General features: G+C 35.6%; 1 non-coding gene across 1 annotated transcript; it reads left to right on the top strand.

Moving 5' to 3' along the window:
* Positions 1 to 1,676: 1,676 nt before the first annotated feature.
* LOC116881812 lies at positions 1,677 to 1,779 on the top strand. The gene has a single exon (XR_004385489.1). It is a non-coding gene; the product is annotated as a U6 spliceosomal RNA (small nuclear RNA).
* Positions 1,780 to 21,430: the final 19,651 nt, after the last annotated feature.

Below are 21,430 nucleotides of genomic sequence, written 5' to 3'. Positions count from 1 at the left end.
GAAGTCTTCTGAAACTGTGATACCCCTCCTGCTTGTGGGTTGCTGTGCTGTGGGTGTGGGTCCTGACCAAATCACATCTCCACCTCTCCTACCATCTCAAGGTGATTTTTTTCTTTATATCTTTAGTTGTGTATGATCTGTTCTGCTAGTTTTCAGTTCATTCTTACAGATAGTGGTTCTATATGTAGTTGCAGATTTTAGTGTAGATTTTGACAGGAGAAGGTGAACTTGGGATCATCCTACTCTGCCATCTTGATCCTACCCTTGAATCTTATTTCTTTTCATGTCTTGACATTTTATTTTTAAAAACTCAACATTTTATGAAATATATTATAGGAGCTCTGGATTCTTGTTTTTTTTTTCCCCTGAAGCTGGCTGTTTTTGCTAGTTTTATTTCATTTATTTGTAGCTTTTCAGTGGAATCTGTCTTCCCTATGCTTTGTGGTCTCTGGTGTTTGTGCTTATTTTTTAAATCATTTTGTTTCCTTTAAGCCTGGCTTCCTAGGAATCACTTCTTAGTTTTCCTAATTTAATGGTCAGCTAACAATTGGTCAGAGGTTGTGCTCAAATAACTGTGTCAGTAAGGCATCCACACACTGCTGATGGATTTGTGTGTGACTTTATGTATATGTACAAATTCGGGTCGTTTTCATGTACTGCCCAGACATTAATTTCCACCAGATCCTTTCAGGTCTCCTTTTGCATTGATATAACCTCCTGGACAGCCGAGGAGAGCTCCACCAGGATTCTCTCATATCTAAAATTTTTGTTAAGTTTCAGCTGGTTGTTTGGTTTGCCACTGATTCCATACAGGGCTTCACCCTGAGATTACCATAGCTGCTAGCATTCCTGCTCATTTCTACTGAGGTAGCTGCTTTTTTTTTTTTTTGACATTTCTATTGGACATAAGTTTTTCATTCTCTACTTCAAATAAAGTTAGCCCCTTCTACTAGCAATGCTGCTGATTTTCACTGCCATCTCCATTGTGATAGAACTACCTTACACTGATATCGTGGACAGAGGGTAGAATCCCAAGACAAGCATGCCACAGACTCTCATTGTTCTTTCCCAAAATTCAGTTTTCTGAATTTTCCTGAAATTCAGAAAAAATGTTTCTCAATTTGTTGGTTGCTTCTCTTCTGTTCCAGATTCCTGAAATGGTGATTTTTTTTAAAACAATATTGTCAAGTTTTAGAGTTGTTTGAGAGTAAAGAATTTTTGCTGTCCTCATTACTACACCATAGCCAGAAATCCCCACATTAAAAAAAAAAATACCTGTGATTTTGAATTATTATTAGTTCTTAGGGCTTCTACTTAATTATTCTGAAGTAATAAGGAACAATTATTCAATGCATCAAATATTTGTTGAGCACTAAAAACAGACTTACTTGGTTTACATCCTATATTACAAAACCAAATCCAATAGCCTCTACCAGGAATTCAGTATGTCTAAATAACATAGAGCCATGGCTCTGGAGCATTAGGATGCATAAAATCCACCCAGACTTCTTGCTAAAACTGTAGATTCCCAGCCAAGAGGAATTTATTTGTAGATTCTGATTCAACAGATTTAGGATAGAACCCAGAAAATTATTTTTAACAAGATTCCCAAAAATTCTGGGGCAATTGGTCCAAAGAGTGTACTGGAGAAATATTAATCAAGAATGAAAGCTGTTGTGCTAGTTCAGCAGCACACATACTAAAACTGGAATTATACAGAGATTAGCATGGCCTCTGAACTAGGATAACACACAAAACTGTGAAGCATCCCATAAAAAAAAGAAGGTTATTACCTGAAAAAAAATGGTCATATGTTCCACCTATACTTCTATATAGAACATCCAGATAATTGAGATTTGAGTATATTACTTTGTTTTTGCTACACCCATATTATATATGCCCTTCTCACATCATAAGGTTGGACATATTGCTGGTAGTCTATTGTGTTAGCTACGGTTTTGTCTACTTAACACAATTTTTCCACCTCGTTTTTTCTCTACTAATAGAAACTTTTTCTATTGACTTCTCTGACTGACCAGAGAAGTTGTAAGATGACAGGCATTTTCAATTAGAGTATCCCATCTCCTTGGCCAAAATGATTAGTTCAGGAATGGGCAAGTGATCTAAGCTAGTCTGTGGGGGAAATTGTTAGAAATTTTTGCTAGAATTTGAGTAAGAAATTCTAGCTATGTAATTAAAAGATATAAAGATGGTATAAATCTATACTTGTTAATACAATGGGAGGGAATTTTCCAAAAGATAAAGCACACACAGGGAAAATCATAGTCAAGGAGGAAAAGTGAGAGCTATCCTTTGAGTGACTGGAACCAGCTCTGGACTTTCCATTTACACAGAACAATAGATTTCTCTCTTATTTAAACTAGTTTGAGTTGGGTTGTCCTTCACTTGAAACTGAAATTATCATATTGCACCTTGCCTTTGAGTAATATTTCCCTTTGCTCCACTCACACCATTAGTCCCCTGTCCCAGTCTCTCTCTCTCTCTCTCTCTCTCTCTCACACACACACACACACACACACACACACCCTTTGTCAGAAGTTCTGAGAATAACTTCCATATTAAAAAGACATATTGAATCTCTTTCTTAGATCTTAATATGAGTTTATCACAATATATTTTTACTGAGAAACAAACTGAGGGTTTGGAGGGGAAGGGGTGGGGGGTGGGTGATCCTGGTGGTGGGTATTAAGGAGGGCATGTATTGCGTGGAACATTGGGTGTGGTGCATAAACAATGAATCCTGGAACACTAAAAAAATAATAATAAAATAAAATAAGTAAGCTCTAAAATGCAGTGTCCATAGATGATGCACAAAGGATTTAAACTCTCCAATTTTGTCTAAACTCTATGCATTCTTATTATATCACCCTTAATTACTAAAAAGTTAAGGAATACATGTGTTTCATCTTCCCCACCATCTGTCTTTAGGGCTCCAACCTCTCTCACTTTTCCTAATGTTTTAGTTTCTCCCACAAGTTTCAAAATTCAAGGATATCTTTCTGGATTCTGGCACACCTCCATCTATATTCTGAGTTCCTTAGATTATTCCACACTATTCTGCTCACAGTATCCTAACTTTGGAAGAGTAAAAGGAACCAACTTGTAATTTCTTTCTTTCTTCATTATTTCCTCTTAAAAAGGGCATGACTTCTCCTTAGTACCAGTAACCTGGGAAAGCTTTCCCAATCCAGCCATAAAAGCCCCCACTCAGCAGTAACTTGTGGATTACAGTACTAGCATCCCTTATCCACCACTCCTATCCCTTTGCAGTTATACATTTATACACCCATGTGCTTCCTTCAATTTCCCTTAGTTTTCTCTCCCTTCTATAGACACAAAGGTCTATAAATGAGAACATTTATATTTATGAGCATAGATTTCTTGCCTGGTTTAGTAATAGAAAAATATATAAGACTCAATGGCATTCATTCTCATAAGAATGCCAACTTCAAATATGCATAAAATGAATATTTTTGAAAAAACTTAAAATATGTATTTCATAGTCATAACTATTTTAGTAAAAAATAATATGACTTTCTTATCACTTGGTCATAAACAGGAAAGATCACAGCCTTATCGAGAAAAAATATAATGACATTAGCATTTGGACATAATTAAAGAATGAAACCGTTTTCCTTCTGCTAGCAAATCATGCACAGAAGTAAAATAAAATGTTGTTTTGTGTTACACTTTAATTAACTGTTTTTATTAAACCCCAAACAATGCAAGTGTTTCTGTGGGTCAATGAAAATGGCTTAAAAAATAAGAAAATCATTAGTGATGGAAGTGATACTTGTTCTGGGAAACATCTGCTGTTCTATATCACATATCATTACAGCTATATTTGATTTTCCACATAGAAAATCGTTTGAACCTGTCCTCAGCATTTTTTCCAGCACACATTTACAGCATATCATTAGCACTCACTCTTTCTTCTGCTAAACAACACTTCACACTCTCGAATCAGTGTTGCTATTCATGTCAAAAGAAGATGATCTAGCCATTCATTACTGTTCTGGCAATATTTATGTACCTGGACTCAGGTAATCTCTTCAGAGTTATTAGAATGGATTGCTTGACTGAGTGTTGTCAACCAGACTGTATAATTAAATCAGGCAGAATAAATAGTTTGAGTTGCATACCAAGATTATACACTTTCAAAGATAAACTGGCACCTTCGATTGCATTCTATTGCCATGTTATATCAGATTAAAGTTTAGCGCCTTTGAAAAATATGATCTTTATATGTTTCTTTTGAAACACCAATTAAGCTTGAATGTGCCACTTAGTTCAAATTTCAATCTTTTGCTCACTTCCCAGTATTTTTTAAGAATTGAACAGGGCCATATCTCTCACATTAGTTGAAAAAGGATGTGATCTGTCTCTCAGTTCCAGGACATAATACAGATTCCTTAGCAAACAATTCAGGCCTGATTGATCCAGTTTACTTGTCAGGGCCCAATTTTCATGGGCAAGATGGCCCACTTAAGATGGGATTCATTTAATTTTGTTGAAATATTTGACTAGGCATTCATTTATCTGATGGTGTAGCATACTCTGCACTGCTCTGTGATAGTGAAAACTACACCTATAAACCTTTTCCTCAGCAGCCTACATTATTAGACTGGAAGATTCTAAATATGAAATATGTTTCTTTCTCTTAATGGAAGTCAAATAAGAAAACTCTGCCACAGTGAGGTTATAGATGGTTATCATAGCATTTCTACTCTAAAGTTGTTGGTTTAAAAAGTCTACAGAAATTGAACAACTAAAATTTTCCAACATGTTGTGCTTTAAATAAATGAGAGAGATTTGCATCAAAATTAAACATTTGACTGCTGTTTTCTCTTTTTTGATTAACCCCCTAAATAAAGGAGAGAATGTAAAGGTTGTAGGGGGAAAGAGGCAGGAAGTGTGGGTATTATGCATTTAGATTTATTTATTGCTTTTATAAAACTCAAGTACCAAACCACCATATGTTTCAATTGTCCCAGCTTTAGAACAAGATTGCTTGGGTTGGAGCCTTGGTTTGCTTCTTGTCTGTGTGATATTGGCCAAGTTATTTAATCTCTTTATGCTTCTTCATCTATAAAAATGGGGATAATAATAGTGCCTCCTTCACTGATTTGAATTATGTATATAAAACACCTGAAAAATGTCTGTTACAGATATTGCTATGTATTAGGTACTAATTAATTATTAATCTTAGTAAATCATAAAATTGAATTAATAATAGGTAAACCTGACTTTAAAAAAACACACTCCCCATTCTAAAGAGAAAATTTTTTTGCTTGTTGTATTTTTTCTGTTGACCTCATTTGTTTAATTGTTTGGTATTTTGTCTTACCTCTCCCCTGCTTTCATATTTAGAGTGTCTGAAATCAAAGCTCTTATTTCAGTAGGCATATCATACCTGCCACTCAGCACGTTCAAACTGAATGAAAGCAGCGTTTGTAATATACAAACTTCAGCTTATTGACCCAATTTAACTGGGATCCATACTGAAAGTTTTGATTGAAATTCTGAAATCCTTTTGCTGGTGAACAATTTTAAGAAGCTCCCATCTCCTGAAAGTCTAGCAGTCTAAACTATATGGCAGATACATGAAACAGAATTAAGTAGACCTTTCCTTGCTGGAAGAATGAGTAGGAAGAATATAGAATCCTTCATTTTTACAAGTTATTAGTGTACACAGTAATTTATTTTTGCCATCATACTAATGCTGAGATAGTTCCTTATCTAAAAGGTATCTTTTTAGCTCTAAAATTCCATGATTTCCCAATCATAAACTGTTATGTTAAGAAATGTTTTCAACCAAGCTCTATATAGCCTAAATAAACTTTATTTCTATTCCTATCATTTTAATTTAGCAAAATATTTATTATAAATACTCAATTTTAAACTGAACTGAATTCAGAATGTACAATTTATTTAAATTAGTACCAAGTGTGTTTTATACTTGAAAGAAAACACTGGATAATTTGGACCTGCTTTAGGCAAAGTAAAAAGACAAAACTGAGAAACTCAAAGGCTATCTTTACTCATAGAATTTATTGTCCTTAAAGCAGCATCTTTGTTCTGTCACAAGATTGTTTATCAAGATACTAATTCAGGTTTCATTTCACATTCTGTAGACATTTTCTCTTCTTCATTCCAAGAAAGGAGACACAGTCTGTATTCTGAGTTCTGAGCAACTTGTTTAAGAGTGTGGTGGTGTTTTTTTTAAGATTTTATTTATTTATTTGTTTGACAGAGAGTAAGAGAGTACAAGCAGGGCAAGAAGCAGAAGGAGAGGAAGAAGCAGGCTCCCCACCAAACAGGGAGATCCACAAGGGGCTCAATTCCCAGGACCCTGAGATTATGACCTGAGCCAAAGGCAGATGCTTAACCAACTGAGCCACCCAGGCACCCCAGAGTGTTTTAGTTTTTAACTGATTTTGTGTTACGATAGGAGAATTGTAGGACACAATGTTCAGAGAAAACTTAGACCTGACTTTGCTGAGTATAGTTATATTATTCTAAAATATACAAAACCAAGACTTAAGAAAATATAACTCAGAAACGCTAAGATGACTTCAACACAGTTTCTACTCTCAAGGAGCTCTCCAGTCTACTGAACAGATAGACCTATTAAAAACAGGCAATGGCATGCTAGGCAATATAGTGAGGTATAGGGAATGTATGTATTTTAACTTGGCACTTAACCTGGAGTAGTGGTAACAGGGAAAGTTTGGAAGAAAGGTGATGCCTCAGAGTTTTAATGTAAAAGGTATACAGGTAGAGAAAAGCATTCAAGAAAATAAGAATGGCTTGAATAAATGCACAAACAACTGAGCATGGCACCTTCAATGAACTGCAAATAATTCTGAATGGTTGGAGCTTAGACCATAAAGTGGTAAAGATAGGGGTTAGAAAGACATTGAAAAATTTCAATCAGAGGAATGATGTGGTCATATTTTCATTTTTAGAAAGATTGTACTAGTAGCACTGTGTTTGAAAGATCATATGGGATCACAAGTGGTGAAAAGTGGATTGGTTCAGTTAGCGGGCTAGTGCGGGGGTCCAGCTGAGAGGTGATAATATTTTAGACAACTACGGTGACAGTTGGGATAGAAAGGAAAAGACATAGTAAAGACAAATTTAAAAGTAGACTCAAGGATTTGGTGACAAAAATTAGTATGGAATAGTGAAAGAGACAAAAGAGGACATAATGATTCCTAGATTTCTGGTTCTGGTCAACAGGCTGCTTTCATATGAGTGCCATTTCTTTTCTTTTTAAAAAAATTTTTATTTAAATACCAATTAACTAATATACAGTGTAATATTAGCTTCAGGTGTGCAATATAGTGATTCAACCCTTCCATACAATGCCCAGTGCTCATCACAGCAAGCACACTCCTTAAACCCCATCACTTATTTTACCCACCCACACCCACTTTCCCTCTGCTAACCATCAGTGAACGGTAGTTAAGAGTCAGTTTCTTGGTTTTCTTCCCTCTCTCTTTTATTCCTTTGCTTCTTTGTTTCTTCAATACCACATATGAGTGAAATTATATGGTATTTGTCTTCCTTAGCATAATACTTTTTAGCTCCATCCACTTTGCTACATATGGCAAGATACCATTCTTTTTGATGGATGAATAATATTCTGTTGTATGTATATGTATACACACACACATGCACATATACACACACACATTCATCAGTTGATGGACATAAGGGCTTTTTCCATAATTTAGCTCCTGTTGATAATGCTGCTATAATCATCAGGGGGTTGTGCCCATTTGGAACAGCATTTTTGGATTCTTTAGGTAAATACATAGTACTGTTATTGCTGGGTTGTAGGGTAGTTCTATTATGAATTTTTTGAGTAACATTCATACTGTTTTCCAGAGTGGTGGCACCAGTTTGCATTCCCACCAACAGTGTAAGAGGGTTCCCCATTCTCTATATTCTCACCAACATCTGTTGTTTCCTGTGTTATTAATTTTAACAGGTGTGAGGTGACATCTCATCGTAGTTTTGATTTGCATTTCCCTGATGATGAGTGATGTAGAGCATCACTTCATGTGTCTGTTGTCCATCTGTATGTCTTCTTCAGAAAAATGTTCATGCTTCTGCCTATTTCTTAACAAGATTATTTCTTTTGGGGGGGTGTTGAGCTTGGTATGTTCTTTATAGATTTTATAAATTAATCATTTATCAGATATGCCATTTGGAAATATCTTCTCCACTCCATAGGATTCCTTTTAGTTTTTGTGATTGTTTTCTTCACTGTGCAGAAGTTTGGTATCTTGAAGAAGTCCCAATAGATTGTTTTTGGTTTTGTTTCCCTTGCTCCTAGAGATGTGCCTAGTAAGAAATTGATATGGCAAATGTGAAAGAGGTTGCTTCCTGTCTTATCTAGAATTTTGATGGTTTCCTGTCTCACATGTAAATCTTTCATCCATTTTGAATTTATTTTTTCATATGGTGTAAGAAAGTGGTTCAGTTTCATTCTTCTGCATGTTGCTTTCCAGTTTTCCCAACACCATTTGTTGAAGAGACTGTCTTATTTCCAAAGGATATTCTTTCCTCTTTTGTCAAAGATTAGTTAGCCATTCAGTTGTGGGTCCATTTCGGGGTTTTCTACTCCATTCCATTGATCTGGGTGTTTGGTTTTGTGCCAGTATCATACTGTCTTGATGACTACAACTTTGTAATATAGCTTGAAGTCTGGAATTGTGATGCCTCAGGTTTGTTTTTCTTTTTCAAGATTGCTTTGGCAACTTATGTTCTTTTGTGGTTCCATACAAATTTTTGGGTTGTTTGTTCTAGCTCTTTGAAAAATGCTGGTGGTATTTTGATAGGGATTGCATCCAATGTACGGATTTTTTGTGTAGTGTAGACATTTTAACAACATTTGTTCTTGCAACCTATGAGCATTGAATATTTTTCATTTCTTTTCTTCCCAAAGATTTTATTTATTTATTTGACAGAGAAAGACATGCGAGAGAAGGAACACAAGCAGGGGGAGTATAAGAGGGAGAAGCAGGCTTTCCCCTGAGCAGGGAGTCTGATGCAGGGCTTGATCTCAGGACTCCAACCTGAAATCTGTCTGAAGGCAGACACTTAACATCTGAGCCACCCAGGTGCCCCTGTTTTTCATTTCATTTGTGTCATCCTCAATATAGTTTTCAGAATACAGATCATTTACCTCTTTGTCTGGGTTTATTCTTTCATATCTTATGGGTTTGGGCAGTTGTAAATGGGATGAATCCCTTGACTTCTCTTTCTGCTACTTTGTTATTGGTTTATAGAAATGGATAGATATCTGTATGTTGATTTTGTATTCTGTGGTATTGCTGAATTAGTGTATGAGTTCTAGCAAATTTTTGGTGGAGTCTTTTGGGTTTTCTACATAGAATTATCATGTCCTCTGGGAACGAAGAAAATTTGACTTCTTCCTTGCCAATTTGGATGCCTTTTATTTCTTTGTGTTTTCTGATTGCTGTGGCTAGGACTTCCAGTACTATGTTAAATAACAATGGTGAGAGTGGACATACCTGTTTTCTTCCTGACTGTAGAGGAAAAGCTCATAGATTTTCCCCAGTGAGGACGACTTTAGCTGTGGGACTTTTGTATATGGCCTTTATGATGTTGAGGTATGTTCCCTCTATCTCTACTTTGTAAAGAGATTTTATCGAGAGTGAATGTTGTACTTCCTATCCTATTCATTAATGTGGTATATCACATTGATTGATTTATGAATATTGAACCACCCTTGCTAGTCGGAAATAAATTCTGCTTGATTGAGGTGAATAATTCTTTTAGGGTACAATTGGATTTGATTTGCTAGTATCATATTGAGAATTTTTGCATCCATGTTCTTCAGGGATATTGGCCGGTAATTCTCCTTTTTAGTGGGGTCTTTGGCTTTGGAATCAAGGTAATGCTGGCCTTGTAAAATGAGTTTGGAAGTTTTCCTTCCATTTCTATTTTTTTAACAGTTTGAGAAGAATAGGTATTAACTTTTTTTTTTAATGTTTGGTAGAATTTGTCTTTGAAGCCATCTGGCATAGGAATTTTGTTTGTTGGGATATTTTTGAATACCAATTCAATTTCTTTGCTGATTATGGTTTATTCAAATTTTCTATTTCTTCATATTTCAATTTTCATGGTTTATATGTTTCTAGGAATTTATCCATTTTGTCCAGATTGCCCACTTTGTTGGCATATAATTTTTCATAGTCTTCTCTTATAATTCTTTGTACTTCTGTGGTGTTTGTGATACTCTCTCCTCTCTCATTCATGGTTTCATTTATTTGGGTCCTTTCTCTTTTCTTTCTGATAAGTCAGGCTAACAGTTTATCAGTTTCATTAATTCTTTCAAGGAACCAGCTCTTAGTTTCACTGATCTGTTCTACTGCTTTTTTGTTTGTTTGTTTCTATGTCATTTATTTCTTCTCTAGTCATTGTTACTTCCTTTCTTCTCTTGGTTTTAGGTTTTATCTGCTGTTCTTCCTCTGGCTCCTTTAAGTGTAAGGTTAGATATTTGATACCTTTCCTTACTGAGGTAGACTATATTGTTAATATACTTCCCTCTTATGACTATTTTTGCAGCATCCCAAAAGTTTTGGACTGCTGTGTTCTCATTTTCATTTGTTTCCATGCATTTTTTAAATTTCTTCTTGCATTTCCTGGTTAACCCACTCATTCTCTAGTAGGATGTTCTTTTTCTCCATGTATTTGTGGTCTTTCCAATTTTTTTTTTCTTGTGGTTGTCTTCAAGTTTCATAGCATTGTGGTCAGAAAATATGCATGGTATGATTTCAATCTTCTCTTTTTTTATTTGTTGAAGCCTGATTTATGACCCAGTATGTGATCTATTCTGCAGAATGGCCCATGTGCACTAGAAAAGAATGTGTCTTCTGCTGCTTTAGAATGAAATGTTCTGAATATATCTGTTAAGTCCATCTGGTCCAGTGCATCATTCAAAATCATTGTTTTTTTGTTGATTTTTTGCTTAGGTGATCTGTCCATTGATGTAAGTGGTTGTGAATGTCCCTTACTATTATTGTATTATTATCAATAAGTTCCTTTATGTTTTTATTAGTTATATATGTGGGTGCTCCCAATTTGTGGGCATAAATATTTACAATTATTAGATCTTCTTATGGGATAGACCCCTTAATTATGATATAGTGCCCTTCTTCATCTCTTGTTATAGGATTCGTTTTAAAGTCTGGTTTTTCTGATATAAGTGTGGCTACTCTGGACTTTATCCCTTGGCATGATAGACATTTACCCATTGTTTCACTTTCACTCTGCAGATATCTTTAGGTTTGAAATGAGTCTCTGTAGGCATCTTGTATTTTTATCCATTCTGATACCCTATGTCTTTTCATTGGAACATTTAGTCCATTTACATTCAGAGTGATTATTGCTAGATATGAATTTAGTTCCATTGTATTATTTGTCCAGTTGTTGTTTCTGGAGATTTTCCTTGCATTTTTCTAGTCTTTCTTGCTTTTGTCCTCTTTCACACTCAGAGAGTCCCCTTTAATATTTCTTGCTGGTCTGGTTTAATGGTCATGAACTCCTTTAGCTTTGTTTGTCTGGGAAGGTCTTTATAGCTCCTTCTATTCTAAATGACAGCTTTGGTGGATGCAGTATTCTTTGCTGCATATTTTCCTCATCCATCATATTGACTATATCATGACCTCTTCTCTGGCTTGCTAAGTTTCTGTTAAGTCTGCTGCTAACCTGATTTAGGGATTTCTTTTCCCTTGATGCTCTCTGGATGTTTTACTTATCTCTGTATTTTGCAAATCTTACTGATATGCCTTGGTGTTGGCCTCGCTTTGTTGATTTCATGGAAGTTCTTAGTGCCTCCTGAATTTGGATATCTGTTTCCTTTTCAGATTAGGGAATTTTTCAGTTAAAATTTACTCTAATAAACCTTCTGACCCCTTTTCCCTCTCATCTTTTTCTGAGAATCCTATGATACAAATGTTATTATGCTTTATGGAGTCACTGAGTTCCCTGATTCTACACTTGTGACCCAATATTTTCCTTTCCCTCTTCTGTTTAGCTTCATTATTTTCCATAATTTTATCTTCTATATCACTTATTCATTACTCCACTCTATCCATACTTGTGCTCATTACATCCGGTTGGTTTTGTATCTCAGTTATAGTGTTTTTTTTATTTGGGCCTGACTAGTTTTTAGGTCTTTTATCTCTGTAGTAAGGACCTGGTGTCTTCTATGATTTTCTCAAGCCCAGCTACTATCCTTGTGATTATTGTTTTAAATTCTGTTACAGGCATAGTACTTATATCTGTTTTGATTAGATCCCTGGCCATGAACCCTTCTTATTCTTTCTTTTGGGGTGAATTCCTGTATCTTGGCATGTTGTCTAGGTTTCTGTCTTCTCTGTGTTGGGAAAGCCCATTATGTTGTCTGCTCTTGAGAGTAATGGCTATATTAAGAAAATGTTATATACTGACCAGGGCATGGTGCTTCAGGAAGTGTTTCTGGCGTATGCTGTTTTTACTCTATTGTTGTGTTTGAGCTGCACTTTCCCTCAGGTCAGTCCTTTGTAGTGTTTCATCTTGCCTGCAGTGGGGAGTGTTTGGACCTTGTCCAATATGTGTTGAGTTTTAACTATATGGGTTCTGGTCTCCCTGTTAAGAGGCCAGATCCTATTTCCAGTAAATCTGAAATTTTTCAGCATTCTAAGGTCACTAGACTTGGTGCATGTTGGGGGAGTGGAGGGGTTGTGCTTCTCTTCTGGGGGAGAGGCATGATGCTGGTCTGCCTGTCACACACACTTGCACTAGTTCAGACTCACCTGCAGAACACAGGGGGTGAGGCTTTGTATAAGAGGATCAAGTCTCCACTATAGGCACTGTGCTGCTTAGTGAAGTTCCTCCAAGCTAACGCAATGAGGGAAAAAATGTATCAGCCAGGTTTCTTGTCCCTCAAAAGGAGAGTTTGTGCCCCCTGCTTTTCAGAAAGTCTTCACAGAATAGCACACAATCTTCCTTCATTTGTCCCAGGCTTCTCTCAGATCCTTGCCTTCATCTTGTCTATGTCTATGGCATCTTCCCATATGACAGTACATTGATCCTATTTTATCTCAGGTGTGCTAGCTTGTTTTCAAAACTCCAAATTTTAGGGACCCAGAGTGGCCTGGACCTGTGCTGATACCCTCAGACAGGGTCTTGCTATGCTGTTGTTGATGCTGGTTTGTTCTTTAAGGGAAGTTCCATGGATGTGCTGGGGCTTGGAATTTATGGCAATATGCAACAAAGCTGGTGTCCAAGTCCAGGTTAGCTGCCCTCAAGAGGTGTCTCTGCTGATATGTTAATGAATGGGGCAGCTCAATGGCACCCTCTGGCTCTTTTGTCCTGAGAGAGGCAGTGCTGCCTCTCCCAAATGCCATCCAAGATGGGAAACTCTCTCTCCCAGAGAAACCCAGGGATTCCTCAGACCACATTATCCACTAGTGGGCCTCCTTCACAGGAGCACTTCTACACCCACTAGGCTCCACCTGGCAATGGTGCTGACTTCTAAAATGTTATTCTTTGATCTCTGCTGTTTGGGAAAACTTGCAATAATCAACCCCTCCCATTTTCCCCATCAATGGTTTTGGGGAATTGTTTTCCTTGTGAAATGTCCTGTATTCTGTTCTCTTTCTCTCTTTCTCCCTCTCTCCTTCTCTTTCTCTCTTGTCCTCCTGATCAGGGCTCCCTACCTTCTGTGGTACCACTGATTCTTTTTCTCCCAAAATCACATCTCTACATCTTCTACTTTGCATGATGTGGCTTCCTTTCCCCCTCTAATTGTACAGTTGTTCTCTCAGTTCTGATTGATTTCCTGTGTTTTCAGAATGATCTGATATTAACTGGCTGTGTTTGAGGGATGAGGCAAGCATAGGGTTCTACTACTGTGCCATCTTAACTCCTCCATCTTGACTTTTTCTCTTCTGAATCACATCTCCATGCCTGCCACCTTCCATGATGTGGCCTCTTTTCTCCCTCTAGGTGTTCGGTTTGTTCTCTCAGTCCTCAGATCTATTTTTTGCATGTTCAGAATGATTTTATATTTATCTAGCTGTGTTTCAGGAATGAGCCATGCCTAGGTCCCCCTACTATTTTGCCATTTTCTCTCCTCTCTGACATTTAATCCATTTTGAGCTTACCTTTATGGGTGGTGAAAAAAAAAAGGCCCAATTTCATTCTTTTGCTGCCCAGTTTTTCCAACACCATTTGTGAAGAGGCTGTCTTTTCTCCATTGCATATTCTTGTCTCCTTTGTCGTAGACTAATTGACCATAAAAGTGTGGTTTTATTTCTGAACTATTTTCTTTCATTGATATATGTGTCTACTTTTTGTCAGTTTCATACTGTTGCAATTAGTGTAGTACTGTAGTACTACAGTACTGTAACACTGTAGTACTGCAATGTATTATATCTTGAATTCTGGCATTGTGATACCTCCAGCTTTGTTCTTTCTCAAGATTGCTTTGGCTATTGAGGGTCTCTTCAGGTTCCATACAAATTTTAGGATTGTTTGTTCTAGTTCTGTGAAAAATGCTCATGGTATTTTAATAGGGATTGCTTTGAATTTGTAGATTGCTTTGGGTAGTATGAGCATTTTAACAATAACTGTCCTTTTAATCCATGAACATGGAATATCTCCATTTGTGTTGTCTTCAATTTCTTTCATCAGTGCTTTATAGTTTTCAGAGTACAGGTCTTCCATCTCTGTGCTTAAGTTTATTCTTAGGTATTTTATTTTTTTTGGTGCAATTGTAAATGGGATTGTTTTCTTAATTTTCTTAATTTCTTTATTGTTATTTCATTATTAATGTATGGAAATGCAACAAATTTCTGTGTGCTAATTGTATATACTGCAAATTTACTGAATTCTTTTATTACTTCTAATATTTTTGTGGAGTCTTTCAGGTTCTCTATATGTAAAATTATGTCTTCTTTTACTTCTTTACCAATTTGAATGCCTTTTATTTCATCTTGTCTAATTTCTGCAGCTTTTTTTTCTGATTTTTTTTTTCATTTAACATTAAAGAGTGTTCATTGACATAAGTTGATTGGCTCTCCTTAGCTTGTTTCTAGGGAGTGTTTTGGAAAACAGTGTTTTGGACTGTGGATAGAACTGTTTCCAGGGAAAATAAGACAAGGGTTTTGTGCATATTAAATTGAACCTAAAATAATTTCACATATCACCAAAGGAAGTTACAACTTGGAACAAAGAAAACTCTGCAAGGGACACTCTTATACCATAAAAAGTTAAAGACAAAAATAGTTTATATCACTCATATAACAAGAAGTTTATAAGTAAGTAGACCATGTTTGTTGCAGGTCCCAGTGATGTCGTCAAGGACTGAGTCTCTTTCTTTATACTCTGTCATTTTTTTTAATTCCAGTATAACATACAGTATTATATTTATTTCAGGTATACAATACAGTGATTCAACAATTGTATACATTATTCAGTAGTCATCAAGATAAGTGTACTCTTAATGCCTTTCATTTATTTCACCTATCTCCCCTCTGGTAAACATCTGTTTGTTCTCTCTAGTTAAAAATCTCTTTATTGTGAGGGTTTTAGAGGGAAGTGGTGTAGGGGGTTGGGTTAGCCCAGTGATGGGTACTAAGGAGGGCACATATTGCAATGAGCACTGGATGTTATATGCAAACAATGAGTCATGGAACACTACATCAAAAACTAATGAAGTACTGTATGATGACTAACATAACAATAAAAAATAAACAAATAAATACTCTATTTATTGGTTTGTCTCCTCTTTTTTCCTTTGCTCATTTGTTTTTTTCTTAAATTCAACATAAGATGAAATCATACGGTTTTTCTCTGACTTATTTCACTTAGCATTATACTCTCTAGATCCATCCATGTTGCTAGAAATGGCAAGATTTCATTCTTTCTTATGGCCAAATAATATTCCATTGTATATTTATACCACTTTCTTTATTTGTTCATCAGTCAATGGAAATGGGCTGCTTCCATAATTGGCTATTGTAAATAAAGCTGCAATAAACATAGGATGCATATATAATTTTAGGATTAGTGTTTTCATATTCTTTGAGTAAATACCAAGTAGTGCATGCAATAGCAACAAAGAGGAAACACCTAAATATTCATTAATAATAATTTGTTAGAGACTTTCAGGGGAGATAGTGGATTAGGGGGACCCTAAACCCATCTTGTGTTGTGGATACAACTAGGTAACACTCACATCACTGCAAATAATCCAGAAAATGACCCAAACACTGGCAGGATAAACTCCACAGCTAAATGTAGAGAAGAGGCCACATCTAAGAGAATAAAAAGGGCAGAAATTTGGTGATGAGCTAAATCTAACAGGTCTGGGTGCAAGACAGAGGGAGCTGTGGGTGCAGAGAGGAACAAGAAACAGACTACCAATCCAGGGAGCCTGCACAGGGAAGATGAATCTCCATAGTATTTGATTTTGAAAATCAGAGAGGCCAAATTTCATGAGGCACAAACAAAAACCAACCCAAGGAGGTCTGCATCATGACACATAGTAATTATAATGGCCAAAAGTAGTGATGAAGAAAAAAATTTAAAAGCAGCAAGAGAAAAGAAGATAATTACATACAAGGGAAACACCATAAGGTTATCAGCAGGTTTTATAGCAGAAACGTTGCAGGTTAGAAGAAAGTGGCATGATATATTTAAAGTGCTGTAAGTGAAAATTCTGCAACCTAGAATACTCAATCCAGCAAGCCTATCATTCACAATAGAAGGAGGGAGAAAGAGATTTTCAGACAAACAAAAACTAAAGTTCATGGCCACTAAATCATCCCTGCAAGAAATAATAAAGGGGACTCTTTGAGTGGAAATATCAGTAATGGATCTCACCAAAAAAGAAGATGTAAAACATGGCACCTATATCTAAAACATGGGGGGAAAGGAGTAAAAAATGGGTTCAAACTTAAGCAAACATAATTTAAAATAAACTGCAACATGCAGATGTTATATACAAACCTAGTGGTAATGGCAGGTAAAAGACCAGTAATAGATATGCAAACAATAAAAACAAAGGAATCCAAATATATCAGGTTAAAAAAAAAGCCAAAAGCCATGAAGGACAGCAACAGAAGAAAGGATCAGAAAAAAAACTACAAAAGCCACCACAAAACAAGTAACAAAATGGCAATAAATACATATCTATCAATAATTACTTTGAATGTAAATGGACAGAATGCTCCACTCAGAAGACACAGGGTGGAAGAATCATAAAAATCAAGGTCCATCAGGGATCCTGGATGACTTAGATAGTTAAGTGTCTGACTCTTGGTTTCAGTTTAGGTCTTGATCTCAGGATATGAGATTGAGTCCTGTGTTGAGCTTTGTGTTAGGTGTGGAGCCTTCTTAAGATTCTCCCTTTCCCTCTTCTTCTGTCCACCACCCCCGGCTCATGTATGCACTCTCTCACTCTCTAAAACAAAACAAACAATACAAGACCTATCTTTGTGCTTTGTATAATAAACTTATTTCAGAACTAGACACCAGCAGATTGAAAGTAAGGGGATGAAGAAACATTTATCATGGAAATGCATATCAACAGAAAGCTGTGGTAGCAATTCTTATATCAGACAAAATTGGCTTTAAAACAAGGGCTGTAATGAGAAATAAACACTATATAATAATAAAGAGGAAAGTTCAACAAGAAAATATAACAATTCTAAATATTTACGCACATGTGAGCACCTAGATACATAAAACTGTTAGTAACAAACATAAAACAACTAATCAATAGTAATAAAATAATAATAGAGGCCTTTAACACCACACTTATTCCAAAAGACAGATCATCTAAATGGAAAATCAACAACAGAAACAATGGCTTTGAATGACACACTGGACCAGAGGGACTTAACAGATATATTCAGAACATTCCATCCTAAAACAGCAAAATATGTACTCTTTTCAAGTGGGCATGGAACACTCTCCAAAGTAGATCACATATTAGGCCAAAAAACAAGCTTCAACAAGTTAAAAAAGATCAAAGTCACAGCATGCGTCTTTTCTGACCAAAACACTGAAACTAGAAGTCAACCACAAGAAAAAATATGGAAAGACCATAAATACATGGACGTTAAATAACATGCTACTAAACAATGACTGGAAGAGATTATGCTGAGTGAAATAAGTCAAGCAGAGAGAGTCAATTATCACATGGTTTCACTTACTTGTGGAGCATAAGGAATAACATGGAGGACATTGGGAGATGGAGAGAAGTGAGTTGGGGGAAATTGGAGGGGGAAATAAACCATGAGAGACTGTGGACTCTGAGAAACAAACTGAGGGTTTTGTAAGGGAAGGGGTTGAGGTGTTGGGTGAGCCTGGTGGTGAGTATTATGGAGGGCACATATTACATGGAGTGCTGGGTGTGGTACATAAACAATGAATTCTGGAACACTGAAAAGAAATAAAATGAAAAAAAAAATCCTTCCAGTAGAAATAAATACAATATACTGAGGAATATTTAAAAAACAAAAAAACAAACAAACAATGAATGAGTCAACCAAGAAATCAAGAAATCAAAAGCTACATGGAAACAAATAAAAATGAAAATGCAGTGCTCCAAAATCTTGGGATGCAGCAAAAGCAGTCCTAAGATGGATGTTTATAACAATTCAGGTCTAACTCAAGAAACAAGAAAAATATCAAACAACATAAAATTACATCAAAAGGTGTTAGAAAAAAAAAACAAACAAAAACCAAAACGAGCAGAAGGAAGGAAATAATAAACACCAGAGCAGAAATAAATTATATAGAAACAAAAAACAAACAAAACAATAGAACAGATCAATGAGGAGTTGGTTCTTTGAAAAAAATCAAGAAAATTAATAAACACCTAACAAGACTCATCAGAAAAAAAAAGAGAAAATTCAAACAAAATCACTAATAAAGAGGAGAAATAACAATCAACACCACAGAAATAGAAACAATTATAAGGGAATATTATTAAAAATTACATGCCAATAAAATGAACAACTTACAAGATATGGATAAATTCCTAGAAATATATAAACTAATAAAACTGACACAGAAAGAAATAGAAAATTTAAACAGACTGATAAACAGCAAAAAACTTGAATCAGTAACAAAAAGCTCCCAATAAACAAAAGTCTAAGACCAGATGGCTTCACAGGTAAATTCTACCAAATATTTAAAGAGTTAATACCCAATCTTCTCAAACTATTGCAAAAAAAATAGAAGAGGAAGGAATATTTCCAAATTCATTCTATGAGACCATAATTATCGTGATTCTAAAACCAGATAAAGTTACCACCAAAAAAAGAAATCTATAGGCCAATATCTCTGAGGAACATAGATGCAGAAATCCTCAACAAAATATTAGGAAACTGAATCCAAAAATACATTTTGAAAAAATAATTCACTTGACTTGAGATCAAGAGTCAGATGCTCAACAATAGCCAAACTATGGAGAAAGCCCAAATATCCATCAGTTGATTAGTGGATAAAGATGTGAGATTATATCCCATTCTCAATGATTGGAACACCAAATATTGTTAAAACATCTGTACTACCCAAAACAATATACATATTTCATACAATCTTTATCAAATTACTAACAATTTTTCACAGAACTATAATAAACCATCTTAAAATTTGTATGAAACCACAAAAGACTCCAAATAGCCAAAGCAGTCCTGAAAAAGAAAAGCAAAACTGGAGGTATCACAATTCCAGACTTCAAGTTATATTATAAAGCTGTAATGATCAAAACAGTATGGTACTGCCTCAACAGAAAAGACACATAGAACAATAGAATAGAATAGACACAGAAACAAACCCATCAACAAAGCTGGAAAGAATATGCAATAGGAAATTCTTTTCAACAAACGGTGTTGGGAAAACTTGACATCTACATGCAAAAGAAGGAAACAGGACCCTTTCTTACACCATACAGAAAAATAAACTCAATATGGATTAAACACCTAAATGTGAAACCTAAAACCATAAATATCCTAGAAGAGCACAGGCAGTAATTTTTCTGACATTGGCCACAGCAACATTTTTCTAGATATGTCTCCTGAGGCAAGGGAAACAAAAGCAAAAATAATTGTGACTACATCAAAATAAAAAGCTTCTGCACAACAAAGGAAATAATCAACAAAACTAAAAGGAAACCTACAGAATGGGAGAAGATATTTTCAAATGACATATACAAAAAACAGTATCCAAAATATATAAACACCTTGTACAACTCAACACACCAAAAGCAAATAATCCAACTTAAAAATGGGGAGAAGACTAAGAAAGAAAACTCAGGAACATAGGGGAAGGGAAGGAAAAAATAAAATAAGATAGAAACAGAGCCGCCTCAATCTTAATTATAAGTGTATATTACACACTCATGATATTTCACATTTCCAGAGGATAATATTCCCTTTTCTATATCTGAAATAGGTTTACACACACAGTCTTCCAAGGTTTTACTAAAGATCAACATTTGTTCATTTATAATGCCCATGTCACACTGAATTCCACAGTTTCAAAACTTACCCTTAGACATATTAGAAGAAAAAAATATTTACCATATAATCTTCTGGTCAAGTAGACTGTGGCCATGTAACATTAATGAAAAATATGAATCAAGTGCAAAGGGATATTTTTGAATGGCAACTTCATATAGACTTATGAGAACAATCTAATAGGTTCTACTATTAAGAGAACACTGTGCTCCTTAAATAATCTTCATTTTCAGTGCAACACACTTAATGCCACAGATGTAGTCCAGCAAGCTGGTGCTCAAACTGGACTTTTGTCAATCCATATCTTCTCTTTTACTTCCACAATCATTTTAAAATTGCTATATTTTCAATTTGATCTTCATTTGACTGTGGTTCTACTGTAGCACACCTACTTCTCTCTGCCTATAAGTTAAAAGTATATGCAGTGCTGATGTGTACTACCTGGGAACTCCTAGGAACTCCTACTTTGAAAAAGCCTGAATTTATTGGTAAAGCAAAGAACCACTTTGTAATAGGCATGGTGTGCCTCTAGAATGTTGATCTTTATAAATCTAGATTTTTTTGATGGACTGTTCTCTTAAAATAGGATGTGCCTGAAAATGGATTGCCAACTCAAATCTAGCAGCCAAAAATTATTTTCAAAAGAACTTAAAAAAAAATGATGTTCAAGATTCAGCTTATCTTGGGCACCTGCGTGGCACAGTTGGTTAAATGACTGCCTTTGGTTCAGGTCATGCTCCTGGGACCCTTGGATTGAGTCCCACATCAGGGTCCCTCTGCTTTATGGGGAGCCTGTTCCCCCCTCTTCCTCTGCTGCTCCCCCTGCTTATACTCTGTGTGTGTGTGCATGTGTG

The sequence above is a fragment of the Lontra canadensis genome, unplaced genomic scaffold (genome assembly GCF_010015895.1).
Source record: "Lontra canadensis isolate GAN:19392208 unplaced genomic scaffold, GSC_riverotter_1.0 scaffold77, whole genome shotgun sequence".
Classification (NCBI taxonomy): domain Eukaryota; kingdom Metazoa; phylum Chordata; class Mammalia; order Carnivora; family Mustelidae; genus Lontra; species Lontra canadensis.
This window is presented reverse-complemented; position numbering and strand designations above follow the sequence as displayed.